The 24970-nt window shown below is 43.3% G+C and overlaps 1 protein-coding gene and 1 long non-coding RNA gene across 5 annotated transcripts in view; one reads left to right on the forward strand and one right to left on the reverse strand.

The window, feature by feature from the left end:
• The window catches only part of PPM1K (protein phosphatase, Mg2+/Mn2+ dependent 1K), an 18616-nt gene extending 16728 nt beyond the window's left edge, over positions 1-1888 (reverse strand). Inside the window, exon 1 of the mRNA XM_054633582.2 lies at positions 1732-1888. The gene's annotated coding sequence lies outside the window, so the exon portion shown is untranslated. The remainder of the gene's footprint in view (positions 1-1731) is intronic.
• On the forward strand, positions 696-13029 carry LOC143693932 (uncharacterized). Of its 4 annotated transcripts, none has more exons than XR_013181994.1 (4): positions 696-904; positions 1099-1320; positions 4354-8773; positions 9209-13029. It is a non-coding gene; the product is annotated as an uncharacterized LOC143693932 (long non-coding RNA). The 4 variants fall into 4 exon arrangements; XR_013181996.1 differs by having other exon boundaries at positions 708-904; positions 8692-8773; XR_013181995.1 differs by having other exon boundaries at positions 711-904; positions 8692-13029.
• The last annotated feature ends 11941 nt before the right edge of the window (positions 13030-24970 follow it).

Raw genomic sequence — 24970 nt, forward strand, 5'->3', positions numbered from 1 at the left:
CCCTCTGTCCAAGCCAATCACAACTGCATCTCTACATCTGAAATATTTGTTAAAACTATGATTTTAAGTTGCTAGATAAAAGTCTGTGTCCTCACAAAAAAACATGCAATCAAAGGTAAATTAGTAACGGGTTGCTTTGGTAGAAAATGGCAGTGACAGAGCTTTCAGAAGGCCTACAATAAACATGTTGTTCCCAGCTCAAAGCTGGGATGTTGCTTCAGATGCTGTGGGCTTATCTTTCATGCCATTCTTAGGTTGCATGAAAAGAGGAAAGGTTTCTTTACGTAGCAATTAGAGGTTAACTGTTGACTTGATAAAAGGCTGAGTGTTCTGGAAATCACTGTTGTTGCACCAGCTGAATATGGAACTATTTGAAATCTTGGGATTTTTCATTTTACTGCAGGGTGATAGCAATATCACACCCTTATTTTAGCATACTTACAGGTATTTAAAACCTGGTTTACTTCCTGGAGCTGCTTTTTCTTTCATGCTATCCTTGACTTGCAGCAGCAGCAGGTTAACTTCCTTCTGTGAAACACAGCAGGCCCAAACTAAAAGCCTGTCAATTAGTAAAACCCACGCTCACTTTCACTTCTGTCAGCTTGAGCAGAGAACATGAAATGCTTGCTATATTTAGACTACCCAGTATCCACAGCATGAATCAGAGGATCAATCCAAACTCACCAGCTAATTAATGCATTTGTTCCCTATCAAATTCAGCTCTCACCAGGCAAGTAAAAATAGTGACGATAGTTTTGCCTTCCAAGTGTCTCTGCAAGACAGAAGTAGGAACCTGCTCTTTAGTTTGTTATGTAAACAGCTCTGGACACACGGCAGTCTGTGCTTTCCCAGCTGATATGCCTGCAAACACTGGGCAGACCCATCTGGGCAAAACAAGACCGAGGTAATGAAAAGGGGGGCACTGGTGTTAGAGACAAAGTCCAAGATGGACAGTTCTAGATAGAAATGTGCTTTGAGGTGCTCCATCTGATCCTGTTCATCTGTACACGTTTTCCTGGAGGGAAACCGGTCCTACAGACAGGCAGGGAAACACAGCACTTAAAGCGGGATGAGGTGATTAAAACTGTTGTTTTACAGGCTGCCTGCTCCTCGGAAGATGGAAATTTTCCAGGCTGCCAGAAGAAAAGGGGAAGAAAAGGAAACCCGGAAGAAAGCGAAGGCATGCCTGCTGCCCCAGGGGATCCGACGTATGTAAAAAGGAATGTACAACTCCAAGTGCACTTGCCTCGCGTGCCTTCCCAGCCCCACGGCTGTGGGCAGGACCGTGCGGTTCTGGGGGTTAAGCTCGCCATAAAGCAGGTGCGTTGTTGTTTTGTTGTTTGGCTTTATTTTTTTAAATCCGTGTCAATCTAGTCTCGCTTCCCTGCCCGGACAGCAAACTGGACACGCACAGCAGCAATTTAAAGACGTCTCTGCTGCAGTTTGCGTATCACGAATTGCCACAGACCGCGTTTATTCCGTGCATATCAAAGCTGCGGCGTCCGGCGGCAGCCCCTGCGGAACGCCAGCCGTGCCCAGCCCCGCTCCGTGATGTGCCAGCCCCGCTCCCTGACATTCCCAACCCTGCCGCGGCCCTTCCCGCCCAGCAGCCGCGGCTGAAGGAGAAGGGAGAGCGGAGCGAGCGGCAGGGGCAAAAGCAGGAGACACTTGCGAGCGCGGCCCCTCACCCTCCCTCGCCCCCGGCCCATGCCCCGGGCGGGCGGCCCTTACCTCCTCCCGCGCCTGGGCCCGGCGGCGGCAGCGCCTCAGCGGTGCGAGAGCGGCGCCTCCCCGGCCGAGGCTGCAGCGCGGCCCCGCTGCCACCGCCCGGCCCCGCCCGCCGAGCCCGCCCGGCCAATCGGCCCCGGCGGCGGCGGCCGCGCCGGCCGAGCCTCCCCCACCGCCCCCGGCCCGCCCCCCGGCCGCGCCCGGCCCCTCACACGGGCCTGGGGCCGCGCCGGGAGCAGAGACGCGGCAGTGGCCGTGGCCGGAGTGACCCTGCGGGTGACCCTGAACAGCCCCCGGTTTCACAGAATCACAGAATCGCTCAGGCTGGAAAAGACCGCAGAGGTCATTGAGTCCAACCACATCCAGTCTTTTCTTAAACACATACAGAGAGGGTGACTCCATCACCTCCCTGGGCAGCCCATTCCAATGTCTAATCACCCTTTCTGTGATGGAATTCCCCCCTAATTTCACAGAATCACGGAATTTACTGGGTTGGAGAGACACACTTCTGGCCCTGCACAGGTCCTGCCTAACCCTCCCCTGGCGCAGCTTTAGGCTGTGTCCTCTCGTCCTGACGCTGGTCGCCTGGGAGAAGAGCCCGACCCCCACCTGGCTCCAGCCTCCTTCCAGGCCTGGATTCAGCAGGTGGAAGCCCGAGGGCCGGGACAGCCAGGCTGTGCCTGCAGCTGCTGCCCACAGGCTGCCCAAGAGGCCTCTGGAAGTAGCAGTGATGCCCTTATGCAACAAATATCCGAAAGATTTAAAGCACAGCTGTGTGCACTGCTCTAAGGCAGCTGTTTCCATGAGCAAAGCCCTGCTGCCTCCTGACGAGACCCATGTCTGATCAGGATTTTAAAGGGATCATTTGCTCCACGCTGTGCTACTGCTGATCTCTGACCTTTGACGCAATTTGGCAAATCAGATGGCTCTGATTACAAAAGCCTTGAAACACACTGTCCATTCCATTTCGTGCTGTCTGCTGGAGACCAGAGTACTCGAAAACAGACACCTGAGAGAAAAGTCAGAGCCAATACAATTTCCATAGGAGGTTAAGGAGGTTGCTGTCAAATTTGTCCTATATATTTTTGAGGTAAAGAAGCTTTTGTTTTGTTGGAGTGAGGTTTCTGGTTGCTGCAAAACCTGATCAGAAAAGCCGCAATAAAACCTCTCAGACCTCTCACTGTACAGTTCTACCTGTAGAAGAAGGGGTTAGGTGAACATGGCAGCACATACCAGATTGTTCTGGTTTCCAGATGTGTGGTGTCCCACTCAGCATTTAGAATGGAATTTGATCCTGTGAGTCTTTTGGATATAGCAACAGTGTCATCTGTCACTGCAAGTTGTTCTCTGGTTCCCGTTTGTCCTCAGTGAGGCAGGAAAAACAAAGCTCTCCTGCCAACTCTCCTGGCATTGGGCAGAGAGTAGCAGTTCTCCTGAGCACAAAAGATTCATACAGGAGTGTATCACAGTGAATTACTGAGAACAAAACCAGCATATTATCTGTAAAACATTTGCAGAGCAGCACCAGTGGGGTCTTCTCAGAAGTGTCAGGGTCCTACATGACATGGAGGCACGAGTGCTGGGAGACAATTTCTGCCCCATTGAATTGGCAGTGAAAGGCCAGCATGGAAATGATAAATGTTTCATGTTGAGCCCTTATGTGCAGTAGAACTGCTCTTATCTTTACAAGGCTTTGGAAGGCAAGTGGGAGGCATCTGGAGAGGCAGCAGGAAAAAATGAGGCAGTAAGCATAAGAATAGCTTTGTGAGAAGGCAGAAGGCTCGAAGACAAGGCCAGGGCACAATGGCAAGAACACAAAGAGGAACAGATCAGGGCACAGGGCAGGCAGGATGGGCTGCAGTGCAGCATTTGGTATTTTGAGGGGCCTCTGATAACACTTGGAGGACAGGAGGCAAAAAAATTCAGGAACACAAAAGGCAGGAAATTGTACTCTGCAATATTTAGTTTTGACTTCAAAGAGTTAATTTGGACTTTCCCCTCACAAGTTTTTTTTCCCCTAAAGGATGAGGTAAGTATTCCTAGATTCCAGCTCTCCTAACAAGGAATCTCTGCTCCTGCAAGCTTCTCTGTCTCTTCTGTCTTACTGCCTCTGTTTTTGCTGCTTCATCTTGTTCCTGACCTTTCCCTCCCTTGCCTCCTATTCTACTTTATTTTTTCTTCTTTTTATTAATGATTTGCACATATTTTTCTGATTATTTCTCTCCTGCTTCTTCTTCCCTTTTTCACTCATCTTTCCTGTAAGCTTCCATCTTCAAATTCTAAACCCTTAATCTGGGACTGTCTTGTGTGACTGGAAAACAAACCAAGCTCCTGGGGGCAGGGGCAGGTTGGTTTTCTATGTGCTGTCCTGCCCAGCATTGTAACTTAACAAACAGCAGCTGGAATTCTGGGTGGGGTGAAAAGAAATGTCCATTGTAATATCCATGTATCATATCTCAGACCAAGCTGAGATAAATGCAGGGCAAACTGATTCTAGCGCCATTTCACAAGCACATGATGTTAAAAGTTGGAGAATTTACTCTTACACCATGCTTTCTGTCCTCATAAGGGAAATTCTTTTCCTTATGGTACACTTCTGGCTAATTATCTGCCTGTACAATCTAGGTCTCCTAGCAGGTCAGAAGAGACCAGAAAACAACCTGTGTCTACAGTGAAGTGGCCACTGTTTTAACATCAACATTCAAATAACTGGCAACAGCTATAATTTCTCACAGCACTTTTCAAAGGCAACCCTTCAAAATTAGGTGAGCTACTGTGTCACCCCTGCCATGACCACTTGACTGCCTCTCAGCAGCTCATGGACAGCTCTGGATACTCCAGCTCTCAGCGTGGACATTGGTGATGAGAAAAGAACAGCAGGAAAGCCTATTGGGGATCTCTTTTCCTTGGATCAGGAGCCAAATTTAAGTTCAGACCCTTGCCTTAGCCATGCTGGGGGTGTGCCCATTCCTGGCCTGGTACCTCACTGATCCTCTGCTTCCCTGGCTGACAGATCCTCTGTCTTGACCTCGCATCTGGCTAGTCTCTGTGGTCAGGCCTGGTGGTCCCTGGACTGCAGCTGATGCCCTGTTGCTGTCCCCAGCTGGCCTGGCACTCCTTAGGTGCCATGGAGCTGTCAGGGAGGTTCCTGCCTGCCTCACCATCTCCCTTATCCCCAGCCCTGGTGGAGCAGCCATGCTTCTCCATGCTGACAAGGGCTGCACACAGTCCTCAGGGTGTGGGTAACAAGCAGCTTTTTACTTCCAAGGAAATGTGCTTTTTGAAACTCTTGCCAGGTATTGCCCTTGTATAAATAATCACAGTGTTAACACTGGAACATGACTAAGCAGGCTAATAGGCATTCTGTTTAGAAACAAGAAATAAAAAATATTGGTTTTGACGCTGCTCAAATGATGTGCAGCACTTAATTCTCAAGCTCATACTCTATGCTTTTATGGGTGATGTGCAAACCTTCTGTGCTCAGACTTTGGGATATGGTAGTCTTCCTCTGGTTATCCTACTCAGTAAGTTTCTACTTCATTTGGGACTCGTGGTTTACACAGAGACAAAAGGCATTCTGAAACAGAAGGGCTGTGATGTAGCTTAAGCACATTCCCAGGACTGCCCAGATCAAACTTCAGGCTCTGAACCAGTTCTCACTTGCAAGGAAGGTGGGAGTCAGATGTACATCTGTTCCCACAGGATTCCTCTCAATTCAGATGACATAGCTTGATTCTGTCCTGGTGAAGATGGAAAATAAACTCCTGCATCGAAACACTGTGCTGGGAAAGTCAGATCAAGAGCATGCCTAGAGGATTGGCTGTTGTCATTAAAATGGAAGTCAGCTTTCATTCTTTGGTGATCCCTGGTGTGGTGGGTTGACCTGAGCAGCCACCTAGTGAAGCCACTGTCACTCCCCCTCCTCAGTGAGCAGTACCAGCACTGCTCAGCAGTAGCCAAACCACTGCTGTGTTTTCAACACCACTCCAGCTACTAATACAAACCACAGTGCTGAGGATAACTACGAGAAAGTTAACTAACCCAACACACTGAGTTTCCTAAAGTAAAAGAAAATGTTTGAATTGTTTATCCTGACTTAAATGGCTTTGGAGTATTCAAGTAGTTTATTTGGAAACAGACAAAAAAAAAAGGTTTGGCTGAGCTTTTTGTGCCCCTTGTGAAGAAGATGTCATCTTAATGCAGGGAAAAGTGAGTTAGAACAGAGTGTTCCTAGCCCTTCACATTGTGCCTTTGGCATTCTCCAATTACAACATGTAAGCTGTGTAAATTGAATTTCTCCTTGAACTTTTCCAACCTAAATGATTGTATTATTCTATTAGGAAGTATCATAAGTTAGAAGTTGTGATGCTTCAAAATATGAGGATGCCATGCATGATAACTTTGTATTATTTGTATATGAAATTGAAAGATCTGATTTTTGGGATGGTTGCACAGCAGCACAGCTGACTTTGTTTCAGTATCACAGCTTTGGTTTTACAAAGATAATATTATGGATCAGAATTCAGTCATCTGCCTGCTGAGAAGAACCACGTGGCTATTTCTGCCTTGATGATTAAAGAATATTCCAAATTATTTTTGAAGAGCTGTTGTAATTTGACAGCAGGAAATGATTGTGGCTTTTGAATATGTAGCAAATATTTTAAAGCAGGCTTTTAAGTGGTTTCCTTGGCAACCACTCTTCTTTAGCAATCAATCCATGCTATTAAGTATCCTGCTGGACTCGGATCAGCCTTGCAATATTAAAGGCACTCGTTTCCAGCACTGCTGGGTCATGCGCAGCTCCTGACTGCCCAACAGCCTGGAGCTCAGAGGGAAGCTTGCTGCCTGCCAGGCTTTTTTCCAGACAAGCAAGGACACACCTCTGAGCTGGCATAGGCTTCCAGAGGGGTGGAGGAGCTGTCCATGCTCACATTGGCTGTGTTATCCAACAGCCCTGAGCAATGGGGCGTTTATTTCTCATTTGTCTACGCTTCACCCACCACCGCAAGACAATTCTTGTGACTTGTGGTTCCTCATTGAAAGAGAAAGCAAGCACAGCTCTTAGCTGCACAACCTGCATCCTTTTAATTTATGTTTTACATCTCAACTGTCTGGGGCATCACATAATTTATCCTTCAACCCCACATTCAGCATTTATGATCAATAAGAATGTAAAGCCATTAATGATGGAGAATCCTGGAGGCATCATTAACATAAAGAATATCTCCTGCTCTTCTCCAAAGCTTTCCAGTTATGTATTAATTCTGATTTGGATTGGCTTCCTTATTTGCTATGGATATCTGGGATTTAAGGCAGCTTTAGCAGAACTGAGCTGAGCATCTTCAAGAAAACATATGCTGCTCAGGGGAAATGTGCTACAGTGATCTGAATGGAGGGCACTTGCCTGGTGTTTGTCATCAGCCCCGTGGGAGCCTCATCAGATGCCCCAGCAGTTCTGGGGTCTCTGGGGGCAAACTTGGAAAATAGGGCAGGTGAAGTGAGGTAATGGCTGACAAGCATTCTTTAAGAGATTCTCATACTTGTTTCTTTAGGTAAGCCTGATGTGTAGGAGTAGCTTCTTGCTTTGCCATGTTTTTCTTTCTGGAACTCTCAAGAGTTTCTAGAACTGACACAGAAAAAGAGAGTGCTTTCTGAAAGCAGTTGCTTCTTTGTATTTATGGGTTTGAGGGCAGAAATCAGCACAAATTCCTCAAAGTAGAAATCATACAGAAGACAGCTCATGTGTGACACAGCCTGTGGTATTATTATACTTACTAGCAGTTTTTATTTCCTGTGCCTTTTTATTTCCTACTCATCTTTACTTACCAGTTGTTACTCCAATCACTGCCTGCTGTTATGGAAAGGGTTACTGCTTTATCTTAAGAGCAATTAAGAATAGGATAATAAGCATTCAGTGTTGTAAATCCATGCCCCTTCTGTAAGACCAAAATAGAAGCAATATTCAAATTAAATTACCTGTTTATATAAAACCAGAAAAACCAGAGTCCACATGCAAAATGAAATCCTCAAGCATCATTTTGAAATGCAAACAATTTCATGAAATCTTGTGTTTACAAGTGACCCTGGAAACTTGCAGGTCCTGACCCATAGTATATGGAAATTTCGGAGAATCCTCCAAATTTTGACTTAGCATGGACAGCACTGTGTCCACAGGAAGATGGATGCATTCAAAATCATATCCAGCATTGAATGGAAGCTTCAGCTGTGTGTAATCTTTGGGTTTGACATGAGAATGTCATGTAGAAACCTTCTCTGTGTGTGATCTGAGCTGCTTTGCCATCTACTTTTTGTAAAGGCCTATTACAGGCACTGGGAATCTGGGGTGCTGTGATTCTGCACTTGCAGAATATCTGCTGCTGACATCTTCTTCCATTTCTGATTATTCCAAAACTCTACATTTGTGCTGATTGAATAACACAAATTTTATTGTCAGCATTTCAGGGAAATACCTGCTTAGTTCTCAGAACAACTCAATACAGGGAGAAGAAAGAAGTAATATTTGCATTTAGCTTTGTTCACAGGGTGGAGGTGTGATAGTTACACTGTTAAATGTCACACGGTTCTTAATCCACCTGTGCAGGATTAACTGCCTGGGATGATCTTTAGGAATGTTATTTGAATGTTTCCAAAACCAGGTGGAGGGTCATCCAGAAGGCTATGTTTAAAAGAATTGCTTTGAAAGAAATGATAGTAAATATTGATGAAAACAAAAATGAAGTATGGCCTTAATTCTTGCCTTTACTGTGACAGAGGGTGGCAGAGCCTACCTGTTTTTTTCACCCAGTTAAGGGAATGGTAATTTGAGCAGGTAGGCTCATCCTGTTTCAGTCACCTACTGTATTCTAACCCTGGGCAAGCCTGGCCCAGTTGTCCTGAATGAAAACACATATGGTTATCCCATCAGATGGGAAAACCTCAGTAAACAGAAGTGTTCCCTCACAGGTTCTCATGGGTCCTGTCTCTACATGCCTTTGGTCTCTGCTCCTTGAGACTCTTGTGAGCTGGTCAGCCTTTTGTCTTTCAGGTGAGTCACTTTGTGCAGTTGCATCTGTGCATGATTTTGTTCCTCTCTCTCACTTTGGGTTTCAGATTGCTCCCAGTCTGTATTTAAGTTCTCATCTTTTTCTACACCACTGAGAAATGACTGTTTTTCCAGTGTATTGAAATAAGTGAAAATATGTTTTATACTTGGTGTCGCAAAGAAAGAGGTTTTTCCTGTAGCACAGAACCAGCCAAAATGCTTTGTGAGAGCACATCTAATTATTGAATCTCTCCCTTCCCTGGCCCCATTCTCTTCCTCCCTGTGATCATCATGCTCCAGCTATGGTTGGCCAGAGTTCTCCCTTGCACAGAGCACAGTGTGTTGCCAACACCACTGTTGTTTGCAGATTTACGAGGTCTGGTTTTAAATGTTCTTGTGACAAACAAAAACATGTACGTGCTGCTTCTCTCTTAACAGCTGTTAACCCTAAATCACAGTGTGAACAGCCATTGAGATGCTAGAGTGCATCTTTTCCAAAATGCTGCCCAAATCTGGGCCCAGACTGCAGAGCTGACGTGGAGGATCCTTTCCACACACAGTGCCTGTAAGCTGAGGAGGAAACCCAGATGTTCTGCAAGGTACCTCTGCAGGGGCTGAACTGCAGCACTCTGGCACAGAGGAGACATGGACAGACACAGGCCCTGGTTCTCTTCATTTCAGGGGAGTCAAGGCCAGGTCTTAGGGTCAGCATTAATATCCTGTGAAAGGTGAGTGGAGTTGGCTGTTGTTCCTGCAAGATTTATACCTCCTTGTCTCAACAGGCACCTTGTCACTTTTTTGCTTGGCCTCCACTTCCCACAGCAGTCATGATGTACCTGTTTCTGAGTTCAGCATGTTCTGAATTCTGCGTGATCCTTTGGAAAAGCAGCACTTTTAGATTGTCTTTTAACTGATGCATTTTAAACATGGCTCATCACTTATTGACCACATAGGAACACTTGATCTTTGCATGAACTACGTTCAAAATGTTTGATAAAACCATGCAAAATATTCTCCTTTCTAAAAGATATGACTATGAGCAACAGAGAGGAGATAAACAGGACTCCATCCAGCATGGCCTATACAGTAAAATGTCACTTAATGCAGACAGTTTTTTGCCTTCCATTTTACATCTTCTTTCAATGACAGCTTTGATGGTGTAAGGCTGGAATAAAGAAAAAGCACAGTGCCCAGTACAACACAGTGTACAGCAGCAGCAGCAAATTTGATTTGTTTGCCTCAAAGGGTAGGTAATGCATTTAAGTAATTGTGTAGCACAGCAAAGTCAAATTTCACAGACGTCAGCGTGCGACAGTCAGAAATCAGTGACCTGGCAGCTGCCCCAGCTCCTCGCTGGGCACCTTCCCAGCATGTATAAGATGGTCAGGTGGGTATCAGTTACAGGTGCACAATCCAGCTGACAGGACAGACCCTCAGGCTCTTTGGAGTCCAACACAATTAGCTGTGACACATCTGACAGCTTCGTATCTGTGCATACTTCTCCATAACATGACATGGGTTCAAGTTAATGTAACAGCCAATAAATGAAGGCACAAGCAGCTTTAACGAATGTTCACAACGTTCTTTCCAGTATTTTAAGACTCATCCATGTACCTGAATTCAAGTTCTGTGTTACTCTCTGACAAATCTAAAAGAGCATATTCCAGAAAGTTAATGGTTAGTAAGGTGTAGAAAAGAATCAGGCAAACATAACCTCCAGCAATGTTTGATGACAGTGATTTGTAACCTGGTGTTTTGAATCATACCTTGATAAAGGTTTAATTGCCTGACACCAAGAAAACCTGTCTCTCATGCTGTGTAGGTGTTTATCTGGAATGAGTATAATGCTGTGGAGATTTTGAGGTAAATAAATAAAACCCATTTGGTTTTATTTGCAGCCTTGCTGGGTGAAGATGTGGACTTTTGATTGTGTCTCTCTTGGGTGCTAAAGGAAAATGATTAGTTATGAGGACATTGTGGTTAGGGGACCTCCTTGTGCCTCCTTTTTAATAACTGGGCTCTCTCATAGAACCAGTCTGTGTTGGTTTTGGCTGGGGGTAGAGTTACTTTTCTCCTAGTAGCTGGCATGAATTCTGTTTTGGATTTGTGCTGGAAATAGTGTTTGTAACACAGGGATGTTTTTGTTATTGCTGACAGGGCTTATACAGAGCCAAGGCCTTTTCTGCCTCTCATCCCACCCCAGCAGTGAGGGGCTGGGGGTGCACAGGGAGCTGGGAGGGGACACAGCTAGGACAGCCAACCCTAAGTGACCCGAGGGATATCCCATAACATATGGAGTCATGCTCAGCATGTGAAGGTGAGGGGAAAAGGCAGAAGGGAAGCACATTCAGAGTAATGGTGTTTGTCTTCCCAAGTCACCTGCTCTCCTGGGGGTGGCTGAACTCCTCCCATGGGAACCAGTGACTGAATTCCTACTTTCCCTTTGTTTGTGTGTGGAGCTTTTGCTTTACCTATTAAACTGTCTTTCTGTTAACCCATGAGTTTTCTCACTTTTACTGTTATGATTCTCTCCCCCTTTAACCAGGGAAGAGGAGCAACTGAGTGGCTTTGTGGGACTGAAGTGCTGGCTGGGATTAAACCATGACACAGAATTACAAATGCAGGACCACAGTGGCTTTTCATCATGTCCCTTCCTACCAAAATGCTCATAGACATCTTGGGCAACAGCAAAAGCTGGGGGTGACATGGCAGGTGAGCTGCAAAGTTATTCTAATGCCCTTTCCCCAAATCATGACATGGGCAAAAATCTGTCTCCCCACAGAGTTATTCCCTTGTGTCCATGTCTGCACAGGGCAGTAATCACCTGCTCCATTGGAAATGCAATATATCTGTAAATACTGACAAAATTGCTTTTGTGTCCTGCTGCTCATCATCAGGACCAGCTCTGAATTCAGCAGTTCTTCTGAGACCTGTGTCTGCTCATCTGCCTGCCTCAATCCCAGCAAGCATACAAAGGGCACATTAAATATAACCTTGGCCTCTGGTACAGAAATAAATCACGTAACATGACCCTCATGCCAGTTAAAGAAGCAGCGTTGCAATTCCTACTGCACTGATTCATATTAGTGAGTATTTCCCTTTCCTTGAAAAGACACTGTGAGTGCCAGCTCCATGAAGACGAAGAGCACAAAGCACGAGTCCCAGCCAAGTCCTGCTGAGACTCTGCAGCCTGCGGGTGACAGATGAGATCTTTGCTGTTGTATCCTGTGTCTGGCCAGGGTTGTGGTTTGCCCCATCAGCAGCACTCATAGGGGTTGTCTGCACAGTGTCACAGGAACCAATAACTGGAAAACACATTTCAAATTCCCTGCTTCAGTTTTGTCTCTGAGGGTAACCCACAGGATGACGACTGCAAGCAGGAGTAGTTCAGGTATCTGGGTTCCCAGGATATCCCACTCTCAGCAAACTCCTCCACGGCAAAACCTCCGCATAGTGTTTCCATCTGTGCATGGGGAAAAATGTTCTAGCAAAAATGGGAGTTTCCCAACTCCTTAACTGGGAGAGGGACCAAGATGGTAACAGTAAGTTGATTTAAGTATCTCAGAGTAATTGCCACATAAGAACTGCCTTCAACACTGTAACCCTTAGTCTGTATTGCTGAAGGAATGGGATAGCTTGGAGGGTGCTTTCCTGCAGGGTCTCCCCAGTGCCTCAGAGTAAATTTTATCGGGAGCTTGTTAGCTGGGACAAAACCCAGCGTATTTCCTCCGTGGAGACCAGGATGTACGCGTTTGTATTTATTTCCCATAATGATGTCCAGCAATAGTACCTGTAGTGTACTTGAGTTATGTGACCACCGTGAAACCTGTGCCTCAAAGCACTTCATTCCTTTCCCCTCCTCTCTTGGCCTTGGGAGCTTTTCCTGCCCGGAGGGGGCGATGAAACAGCCTCAGCTGTGATTTAACGTCCCGCGCTGGGTGCTGGCACAAGCTCTCCGTGTCAGTTCTCCGCAGTAGCGCAGATCTCCCAGCGGGATGAGCGCAGGGCGATCCAGAGGCTGCGGACCACCAGGATGCAGTGAGCGCAGGACAGTCCCAGAGGCTGTGGAGCACCAGGATGCGGTGAGCGCAGGGCAGTCCCAGAGGCTGTGGAGCACCAGGATGCGGTGAGCGCAGGGCAGTCCCAGAGGCTGTGGAGCACCAGGATGCGGTGAGCGCAGGGCAGTCCCAGAGGCTGTGGACCACCAGGATGCGGTGAGCGCAGGGCGATCCAGAGGCTGTGGATCACCAGGATGCGGTGAGCGCAGGGCGATCCAGAGGCTGTGGAGCACCGGTGCCGCTCCCGCCCAGCGCCGCCCGCCGAGCGCTCGCCTGGTGCCCGGAGCGCGGCACCGCAGCAGCGCCCGCCCGCCCGGCGGGGAGCGGGGGGGCAGAGCGGCGCTCGCTGCCGCCGCCTGGTGGCACAAAGGATGCACTGCGGCACGGCCTGGGAGCGCGCCTGATGCCGGCCCCCGCGCTGGGATTCGCGCACTGAGCCGCGGAGTCCTGCAGCTTAGAAAGGACCCTTAGGAGTTAAAGGTGGTAACCCAGCACTGCCGAGTCCACCACTAGACCATGTCCCCAAGTGCCACATCTAAACTGCAAAAGCAAATGGGTTGTATGTGGGTTATGCGTGCCCCTACGGATGGTGACACCACCACTTACCCACACAGCATGGTCCACAGCTTGACAACCCTTCCAGCGAACATATTTTTCCTAATTATCCAATCTCAACCTCCCCTGGCTCAACTTGAGGCAATTTCCTCTTGTCTTGTCATTTATTACCTGGGAGAAGAGACCAACCCCTAACTGGCTACAATCCCCTCTCAGGTAGTTTTAGAGAGCATGAGGGGTCCCCTGAGACTCCTCTTCAGCAGACTAAACACCCTTATCTCCCTTATCAGAATTCTGCTCCAGACCCTTCCCAAGCTCTATTTCCTTTCTCTGGTTCACTCCAGCACCTCAATGTCCTTCTTGTAGTGAGGGATCCAGAACTGAGCACTGGATTTGGGGTGTGGCCTCAGCAGTACCAAGTACAGGGGGATCACCACTGCCCTGGTCCTTCTGGCCACACTTGCTGATGCAGGCCAGGAAGCCATTGGCCTTCACAGTTCTCCAGGTGTGGCATCAGCAGTGCTGAGTAAAGGGCTTCATTAGGCTTTGGTACTTCTCTAAATAAAGCTGGCTTCAGCAGAGGCTATAAGCAGCAGAGGTGTTCCTGCCCACTGTCCCACCAGACTGGCCCATGAGGGCTCCTACTGACTGGCAGGAGACAGAAGAGAAGGTAAGCTGTGAAATGTGGTTTTCCTATCCACAATGTCAGACAAAGTTACTTCCTATGGTCAGAACTAGTTTTGAAATGCATGTCTACCCTAGAACTGGGTTTAAAATATATGTGTAAAGAGAATAACTAAGGGCTAAAGAAGTTCTCACTTTAAATGCTAAGGTCTATTTCATTTCTATTGCTAGCTGAAAGGTTTTGTGAGAAAAGGAACTGTTTGTCTCCTTATGAAGACTTGTAACCCCCACCTAGGAATAAATATGATTTCCTACTTCAGAAGCCAGGATGTTTTATGTAGCTCCTGGTAAATCTGTGGAAACATAGAAGAAGCCAAGTCTGCCCTCCCCACTAGCTTTGTTCATTCATGGAACTAATTAACTGTTTTGAGATCTTGTCTATACCACCCAAAATGACTGGCCTTTGCAAAGAGTTTCCTCAACATGAAGTGGTTCTGTAGTGCCCTTTGCTAATAATCACAATGAAAGATAAGGACAATGGAAGTGCCAGAAATTTCCTGTTCTCAAATTCCCTAAATCAAATAAAATCAAATCAGTCCCAAAGATCTTTACACAGGTTTAAGAAAGGAGAAGTCACTTCCCATATCACACACTGCAGACAAAGAATAGGGCACCTTTAAAGCCAAGGAGAACTGAGAGCGCACAGCTCAATCAACACTTCAGGATATTACTTTGTTCTTTTTCTAAAAAAGGGGCATGAAAGTCTTGTTCAGTCTTGTCCTTTCAGATAACCAGTCTGAACAAAATGGATTTCTGTTATGTTGGGGGATCCAGTATGGGTAAATGAAGGTGGTATAGAATGTAATCTTATCCCCTAAAGAGTTGCAGCTGAACCAATTACTAAAAATTAGAAGCAGGCCTGATGCTAACCGACCACACCTGCAGCAAATAAGAACTTTGGTATAAAAGAGTGGATTGGTGGGAACTGGAGTCAGATGATGGTTACTACAAGGACCAGGAACAGTCAGTGCTTAGAGGAGATGCCTACAAGAAATGTTGAGGTGGTACGAAACTCTGGCAATATGAAAATCCTTGCACTATAATGATAAGAGAAGTCTTGATATATAAGACAACAAATATGGACTCCTTGTACTATAATGATAATAGAACTCTTGATGTATAAGACAACACTATTAGCTCTCTTTAAATGATCAAGCTTTGAACACTTTCTTATTGCTACATGTAAAAGATATTTTTAAATGTTCCTAAGAATGTAACCTTGTGATATTTTTTTAAGCCATCAGTGAAAACTTTCAGTTCCTGCCAAAACAGACTCTTTTCTAGAGACCAATTTTTTTATACATTGACCATGCAAACTATGATCAAGTAAATCAACATAAACCATGCTTTATTCAAAATATATTTTTAAATCTACTAAAATAAAAATAAGGAACTTTCTTAATAAATCTGACAGTAACGTTGGGCCTTTCTTTCTTTGGAAATCTATGCTATCCATTTAAATAAATACGTTTAACTTGTGGATAGAAATTGGTTTTAAAGATCCAAGAAAGACTACTAATTTATTTTAATAAAAGGAAAACCCAAAAGACTGCAACAGCTTTTGTAAGTTGCTTTCTGTAACTGTGATTCCTTTTTTATCTAATATTTATGAATGTACTGCACAACAAAATCAGTATTTCTGTATAACTTATTTATGTATTCCATCTTTGAAGGAGGAATTATCATCATTTTATTTAGCATCTGAATCAAGAAGATTATTTTTTCCAGATGTAAAAAAGTATCTTCCCTTTTATTTTAGTTGTCATAAAGTATACATAATACACATTATCCTGACATTTCCCTTTGCTTTTACCTTACAAGCAAAGTAAAACACGAGCTCTTTGTTTTAAATCCTCCTGTCCCCTTCTCAGATAACTCCTACAACTGTTTTTGCACTTCTAGTTTAGCAAATCTTACAGGCAGGGTATATCTACAGAAATAACTTGCATAGCAAAAAAGCCAAGCCAGCTCTGTACCTCAGCACAGCCAGATCTTGATGGCCCACTTCCATGGCAAATTCACTTAAGTTTTTAGTAAAATACTCTAATTTAGGAAAAAATATTTGGTTTTGATATGTATAATGCTTTATTTTTGCCTACAACAAGCAGGTATTAAGGAATAGATTAGTCAAACCTGAATTTCATTGGGAGTCACATTAGTCAACAGCTCAGGTGTAATTTAGCCAGAAAAAAATTAGGATCTGAGGACTTTGTCACACAGTCTTCATTTTTGGTGAGCATATGTTTTTCTATGGCACTTCTCCAGTGTATTTAATTCTCTACTTTCAATTTTCCTTCAAATTTACATTATTTAACTCACCCAAAGTATTTACAGCACTCTGTAAGTGCAGATGCAGGCAGCCTTATGCCTTATTGGCAACATTTTCTGTAGAGCCCTGGCTCACATGAGAACCTCCCTGCTGTCCTATTTTCTTGCATGGATATATAATTCTTCCTTTATGGGTCCTTGTTAATTAAAAATACTTAGAATAGTTTGGATCCCACTGTAGCAAAACACCATGGCATAGCACATAAATTATGAAGAAAAAATACTGCTAGCATGGATCACTTCCCAGCATTTGTAATAAGAGGGAGCACAGTGAATTTCCAGCCCCTCTCATCTCTCATATTACTCCCTTCCCTGGGAGTGGCCACTCCTGCCCTCTCCCCCAGAATCTCCATCCATTTCCTTCTGCTGCAGCTTTGCAGGGCACAGGTAGAGCCAGAGTCCTAAGAGCCCTCTGGCTGAAAGAGCAGAAAGCTACTTAGACAAAATAATGGTCTCTTAGTGTAAGTACAATTAAATGTGGCCTCTGTAGGGAAAAGAGGCCACTGCCTGTTAATTTTTCACTTCTGCAAATCAAACAGGGTGGGGGGGGAGGGCAGTGGTCCATAATCCTCTGCTCTTTTAGGTTATGCTTCAGTTGATTGTTCACATTTACCTGCTTTAGGGCATTTTTGTGTATTCTTTCTTCTTTTTCCTGTTTTCTATCCTAAGCAAAGGATTGATTATCAAAATTTTATTTACTGGTCTGCTTCCCAATTCCCTGGATTTTTTTCCTGATGTTTGATAGAACAATCTGGAATTCATCCATAAAATTGCTAGTGAGTTTTCCTGTAACTGGAATAGCATGCATCTTTTTATACAAGCTGTTTTAGCTCATTACTATGCGATTCTGAAAGATCTGATTCTCCTACCTTATTTTGTAAAAGAGCCCTAGTGAGGTGGTTAAGAATTTTCTTTATCAGTTATTGCCCTCCAAATTTGCCCATGGTGCAGCTTAAAATCTCCCCTTCTCTCCTACCAACTGAGCTATAGTCAATCATGCAACTTAGTCTTATGATAATTTATTCCACTTAATCATGCATGAAATGTAAAAATCTCAGAGGAGGAGTTTGGCCAGCTGGAAATTAGGAAGGGGAAAAAATCCCAAACCAAACATTCCCACCTTTTTTCCTTGCAAACTCAGCATATCCTATGCTGAAATTACTGAGGCACCATGGTGCCCTGCTTTTTTCACAGTCTCTTGGTGCTGGAATCACACTTTAAATCATTCTCCAAAAGCATGACTTAGTTAACACTTCATTATGCAAGAAGATTTCCACTATGCTGTAGTTGGCAAAAAAACCCCTGACTTTCCTCATGCATTTTATCCAGCACCCACTTCAAATTAAGAAAATGAGACTTTGAAAGTTTTTGTCTAAAAGGCATTTGCCTGACTGTCTATTTACCCAATCATCACTTTTACTGGGTCCATATGTTAAAAATATGAAAGATCAGGTACCACAGCTAAATTAAGATATTTCTGTGATTTTTTTTTTTCCTTTCAAGGAATAAATATTTCACTGTACAGCATTATTTGAAGAGTAGCATGTTTCATCTCAAGGTCCAGGCATGGCTTGCAGTGTAATTTTACAATGTGGCCCATTAAATTAATTTAGTAAGTGGAGAACATGATTATTTGCTCACATAAGAGTTTTCAAATTGTGCTTTTCAGACTACCAGCTGTCTGAAGTGTCATAGGAACTGCTGTATATGTGCTCCCAGGGCCAAATCATCCCTTTCACAGCTTATATTAAGATGATGGGAGCCTTCAAAATATTTGAGGAAAGCAAAGGATGTAGGAAATCTGGCAGCCATAATTTTAGTGGAAAATTCTTTTTCAAAAAGCAGCAAATAGACTTATCACTAGAATGATACTATATCCAATCCCCAACAATGTTCACACTCCTGTAATGCTGGAATTCAAGCCTTTAAAAACTTGTGCATACTTAGAGTTATTTTTTATAGCTGAATCCCAAACCCTTTGTTCAGTTTTTGTTTCTTTCTTTAAGCAGGACTCACATTTGCTATATTTATTAAATTTAAACAGTGAGGTTATGTGCTAACATTTGATAACACCTATTTTAATTCTATACTCTTTTAAGATACAAATTTGTAAGTTGAAAAAGAGATTCTTTTGAAATGGATACATATCCTTGCTATTCTACTGGAAATGTACCTAAAATATAAAAGGGGGAAAAAACACCCATGATATTTTCATCAAAAACCAGTCCAGCTGCAATACCAGATCATGTAAATCTTTATTTCTGCACTTAGGCCTTCTTTATTGGACCTTTTTCAGCTAAATACTATGGTCTAACTAAAGAGACCTCATCATATTTCAATATGCATGAACTTATGCACAAAGGCTTCTCAACTCTGGGCTTACGTCTGTAGTAATGGGATATCCTGACAAAAAAAATCACAGAAATATTTTACAGGACGAGCCATCAAGAAGTCATCTAGTTCACTTCCCTGCTATAAATATTTTTGGATCCATTCATTTATATAAAATGTTATATAAAAAGTGCAGTGATTGTTGTAGAAAATTCATGCTACTCTTGTATTCTTTATTTTTCATCATGCTAACAACACATGGATTTTTTTCTTCTGATTTGACTGGCTATCAGAAAACATTTGTAAATCTTTTCATTTTTTAATAACTACCAATATTCAAAATGAAACAACTTTTAACAAGAATTTGAAGTACCTCTCATTACAAAATATGATAGTATACATTTATAAACTGCCTGTGCACATAGAAAGAAACAACAAAAAGGTAGACTTCAGCCTATATTTCTATAGAAAAAAACAATTCTACCCTACATTTAATCAGGATGTTCATTGATTCCATCTTCAAATCCTCATAACAATGCAGATCCTGATTTGAAAACTGACATCCCCTCCAAGAAAGGAATGCATATAGTGGTACATACATGTCACACAAATTGAAAAGAAAGACTGCCAGAAATGAAACAGTAAGGATTGAGTTTAAGTTAGGTTCATTTCATAAGACTAAGTTAAAATGGCAAGTAGCCTTCCTGTAGAGTAAAACTCAGATGGACAATGCCCTGAGGAAAGTGGTCTGGGCTGGCCTGTTCAACTCTGATTTCTGTAAAGAATATAGAATCATTACTAATTTAGGTTGGAAAGTTCAGTCAGGTTGCTCAGGGTTTTATGCACTGAAGCTTTATTAAAATTTCCACAGCTGTGGATTCGACACCCTGTCTGTCAACATGCAGTAGCTCCACCCAACTCCATCCCTGCAGAGCCACAAAACTTCTGTTTCTACTGCTCAGCCCATCCCCACTTCCATCCCCACACACTTCCTTGTCGCATCTGAGCTGAGTTAGGAGTTTCCTGTTCAACCAGTCTGGCTGCCTTCTGTGTGCACCCATTTTCCTGCAGTTCTGGGTGGATGGTCCCTGTGCTCTCAGGAGGCTGGTATCCAAGACTGACCCATCTCTGTGGCCCTTCGCCCTTCAGAGCACCCTGCCATGAATCACAGAACCACACAGTGATTTGGGTTGGGAGGGCCCTTAAGGATCATCTCATTCCAACCTGCCTGCCTTGTGCAGGGACACCTCCCACTAAACCAGGTTGCTCAGAGCCCCATCCAGCCTGGTTTTGAATACTTCCAGGGATGGGGCATCCACAAATTCTCATGACATCCTATCTTCTGGCTGCCAGAATAAGCAGAAGTTCAGTTTTTAGTCTCCCACTACTACTTCTACTCTCAGCTTCTGATACTACTCTCTCTCTTCACTTTTGAGGAAAAAAAAGTATTAAGGGAAGAGCCAGTAAAGCACAATCATTCAAAACTGCACAATTTTTGAAGTTTTAAAAATAGCTGAGCATAGTATCACATCCTGCTGTTTTCAGACCATGAAGGTGATCTAAGCCTACTCCTTGTTTTTCCAAGTGTCAGTTTCCTTCAGAGAGAAAAAAAGGTGATGAAACAGCTGCCACATTATGTCTGTGATCATGACATGGGTGCTTATGACCTGGGAAAGAGGAAAAAGTGGCCAGTCAGATTCTCCATTCTTCTGTCTCTATGCTAGACACAAGGCTATGGGTATTTAATTTATATCTGAATATTTTTAGGCTGCCTTGAATTTCTAATACCCTGAGATATATCACAGAATTTCTAGGTTGGACAAGACCTTTAAGATCATCGAGTCCAACCCATGTTCTAACACCTCAGCTAGATCATGGCACCAAGTGCCACATCCAGTCTTTTTTTAAACACATTGAGAGATGGTGACTCCACCACCTCCCTGGGTAGATGATTCCAGTATTTGACCGCTCTTTCTGTGAAAAACTTCCTCCTTAATTCTTGCCTGTATCTCCCTTGGCACAGCTTGAGACTGTGTCCCCTTATTCTGTCTGTTCTTGCCCGGAGAAAGTGACCGACCCCCAGCTCACCACAGCCACCCTTCAGGAAGTCAAGAGATGTGCTGGCCGTTCCTTGAGTTGTAACACTCCCCAGCCAGCTTCCTCCACTGAATTTCAGTGAGAGTAGAGCAGATCTGCTTCCATCTTCCAAAGGGAGGATCCCAAACTTATCTTCTGCTTTCTGTCCTATGATATACCCCAACATAATTCCAACTGCTTTTTAACCCTCTCTCTCTCCATAGAATATAGGGCTGGTTTTCCTCCTCTCTTCACTGTGGGTTTGTGTGTTGTCCATCTCTCAGGTTACCTCCAGAGAGGAAAGTTTTTAGAGGGAAGATTTCAAATATAACAAGTTTTCATTCTCAGACTCAAACCTTTCTAAAAATAAGGGTGCTTTCCATCACCCATTGAAGGATTTTTTAGAAAAATCTACGTAAATCTGAGTAAATCTATGCATCTCAGGATTTGAGAATGTGTCTTTTAAACAAAAGAAATAGGCAATTAAAAATAATCCAAATGCTGAAATTTGTAGTGAAAAAACTGGCATTTTGTGAAACACAGCAATTTGGGGCTTCCCTAAGTGACCAGTTAAGCATTTAAAATGTACTCAGTATTTGAGCTACCTCAATAAACTTTGACCACATGCTAGAGAAACCTTCCTGTTGTGATTCCCAGGGACAGCGCAGTTTGGATTGATTCTTGGGCAGTCCTTCTGAGAGTCAGTTTCCAATAATTTCCCCCATTGCTGGTGGCACCCAAGGCCACTGAAGCAATCCTGGTGTAGGTAACTGAACCACATTGCACCAAGACTGGTCCAACTCAACTGCCTCCAACTGCCACAGAACTGCTGAGCTCTGCTTCCTGTGATAAAAGCAAAATACCAGGGAGGAAATGTCAGACAGACTTCTGAAATCTCTGCAAGGAGAGTGGTTTCACAGAAAGAAAGGAATGATTTCACAGAATATTCTGAGTTGGAACGTGCTCACAAGGATCATAGAGTCCTACTCTTAAGTGAATGTCCCATACAGGGATCAAACCCAAAATCTTGGCGTTGTTAGCACCAGGCTCTGACCAACTCAGCTAATCTCAGGGTTTTCATTTCCAGACTTGAACTCAGTAATATTCTTCCTTGCATTGTGGGTTTTCCTGTTTGCTGAAGGGATAACCAGGCTTGGGAGGGAATGGCTGAAGGTGGTATAGCAACATGTCAACCCCCTTTTTTCCACATTATAAATTCAGCTGCCTTGGAGGAAACCACCCCATGACTTGGAGTACTTTTGGGTAAACATTAATAATAACAAATTCTAATTGGTCATTATTGCTTGAACAGAAAATATCAGATTTCATTTTCACCAGGAGGAAATGAAAATGTCATGTACTGTAATATGACAAGCATGGAATTTACAGTAGTGATATGTACTTGTAATTACCTTTATATGTGTAAATGCACACAAAGCAGAACACCAGGGACGCCATTTTACAACAGATTTAATCAAGAGAACATCCACGTCTCCTCATAAACTTACCTAACCAACTTTGAAAAAAGAATGGAGTTGATTAGACAGGTTAATGGGGTGATGTCTTTATAAATGACAGATGGCCATGTTAGAACAGAAAGTTGTTCACTCTCCATTATTTATTTTATTTTATGAGACTATTTTACCTTTTTTTTTTTTGTTTTACTTATGAAAGCATTACTCATACATTTTTGATTAGCTGTGTTTCGCTGGAAAAAACCCCCAATTTCCAATGAAGCTGGACTTTTAACTGGATGGATGTTGTCATTACGCTTAAGTGGTAGTAATCCAAACTAAAATACAAAATGAATTTTTTGGAATTCCAGGTCTTTATAAACATCCTGACCTCCCCCACTGGCCTGCAAACAGAGAAAAGTGCTTACAGATTTGCAAGCTCATAAGAACATAACAAAGAAATGGAAACATGCAGAAGAAAGCTAGCTTTTTAATGTACAGGGAACCCATTAGTGATGAATTTGGTAGAGTAATTAAAAATTGCATTATTTTAAGAGAAGAGACTTAATTAAGAATAATTTTTAAAATTATTACAATGAAAACTTAGGTATACTTAAAAAAGTAATAATATCTACTGTGGCACTTGGAATGACCGAAGTGTAGGACATGGGATAACCTAGACTTTTCATCTTCCCTCAGATTTACAAGGTGTCTGGAAGTGAATCACACAAAAAGTGCTAACTGAAGGAGGATTCAGGTTCTTCACAGAGGCCTCTGCCTGTGTGCTCTGGGATCCCTGGGCAGGCCTAAAGGGGAGGATGTGCAGCACCTGACGTTGCTATTGAAAGCCCCTGAGGTAGCAGCAGTTCTTGTCTCTTCCTGAACAGCACTTGGCAGTGGTTTGTGTGCCACCACTGGCACGTGCCATGATTTGGGAAGCTCTGTCTAAAGATTCCCAGTGCCTACTTGGCTGTTAAATACTCACAGTCGTGCAATTATTTCTGCAGCATTCTCCCATCTCTCTTCTTTTCCCATATGAAAAGAATCCATGACTTAAATAGACCAAAAATCAAGAAAATGTGATATTCATTGCTAAACTTTTACTATTTTCCTCCTCCTTTGGCATTTTTGACTGACCTGAAGTATACAGTTTCTTCATCTGATGCAGATTATTGATTCAAACAATCCTACTGAACATCTCTCTAGCCTTCTGTGCATGAATGTGAGAAAACCAAAGTCTCTCAGGAATGTTTTCTTCTGAAATTTTTGCTGTGAATTTAGGATTTATGAGAATTACTGGAATAAGTTTTAAAAAAGACTGGATCTTTGGGGCCTTTTTGCATTTATTAAGATTGTAATACCAGAGCAAGAGTGAAACAATACTTAAGTACCTTTGTGAAACTCTGCAGCAGATAGCAGTAATGAAAAATAATTCTAGACAGGATAATGTGGCAGCAGTGCATCATAGTCTGGATCAGAACTCTTGCAATATTTTCAAGTGCTAGAATACTGCTAGGGCTTTATTATGAAAGTGCAGTAACAAACCACAAGTTTAATTTAATTTATCTGGCCATATGTAAATCAATAATTTTGCAATGGTGTCTAATCCTCATTAACAGAAATGGATCAGTTTATCCCTTAGGCAGGTGAGTATGTGGCTGGCAGCTGCAGAGATAACAATAGTCCTGCTTTTACTAATAACATTTGGGGTGATCACTTGACATCGTATTTAAGTCACCACACAACTCCACCGACTCATCCCGCAATTCATCTCTTATGAGAAGATGAATTTCACACAGACTATTCATCGAGGTAACAGCTGGGACTGGCTTCGTGTCCCTTGTTGCTCCTTCCACAGATGAATTGCTGTAACATCAGTAGCACCTCCTATCAATGTATTACCATCTGGTCAAGTGTTACCAAACCAAGATGGACATGATGCAATGGAGGTTGTTTAGACCCAACTTTGCTCAATTAATTCTTTAATTCTATCTCCTCATTTTGCCTTAATTCCATATCCTAATATAGGGTCCCTGCTACCAAATTGCAGATTTTCTTCTGATCTCCTATCTCCCCTGGGTTAGCTAGATGTTCATAGCATTTTGAGGTGCAAGTACTTTTTTTGTTTTCAGTTGGTGCTAACTGGAGTAATTGGATCAGTGGCAAATCACTGGTTTCATAAATCTAGTGGGTATAGCATATAGGGGATAATACAGAAAGGATTATGTAAAAGATTTGTATCTTCAGGAAATACTGGCTTCCACAGTGCCTGATACTTAACAATAAGCTACTGTCTTAGAGCACCTGGCTGCTTTGCAAAGTAGGCAGTTTGAGTGACTTGATATGCAAAACACCGAAGCTAATCCAGTCAGACAATCCTTGATCACTTTATGACTCCTCAGGTAAATAAGTAAAAGAATGTTCCTTGGTGCATGTCTTCTAATAATCTAATGAAAGACACTGCAGGCTGGTAAAACTGCAATCTTCTAAATATTTTATTCCTGTTTCCATTCTGTTCCTAAAGCAGGAACAGATTCATTACTGCTCTGTATGGACTGTCTCCCTAGGCATTTCCTTGCCATTGATTCCTGTTTCTCTAAAATAGGCTCTTAGTCTCCATTCCTTTCACTTTCTGCTGTTCCATCCTCTGTTTAATTCACCTCATTATTTTGATATTGTCCTTCTCCTTCCTTCTAAAACATGAAGATCACCTT

This window comes from Agelaius phoeniceus, chromosome 4, assembly GCF_051311805.1.
Source record: "Agelaius phoeniceus isolate bAgePho1 chromosome 4, bAgePho1.hap1, whole genome shotgun sequence".
Taxonomy (NCBI): Eukaryota; Metazoa; Chordata; class Aves; order Passeriformes; family Icteridae; genus Agelaius; species Agelaius phoeniceus.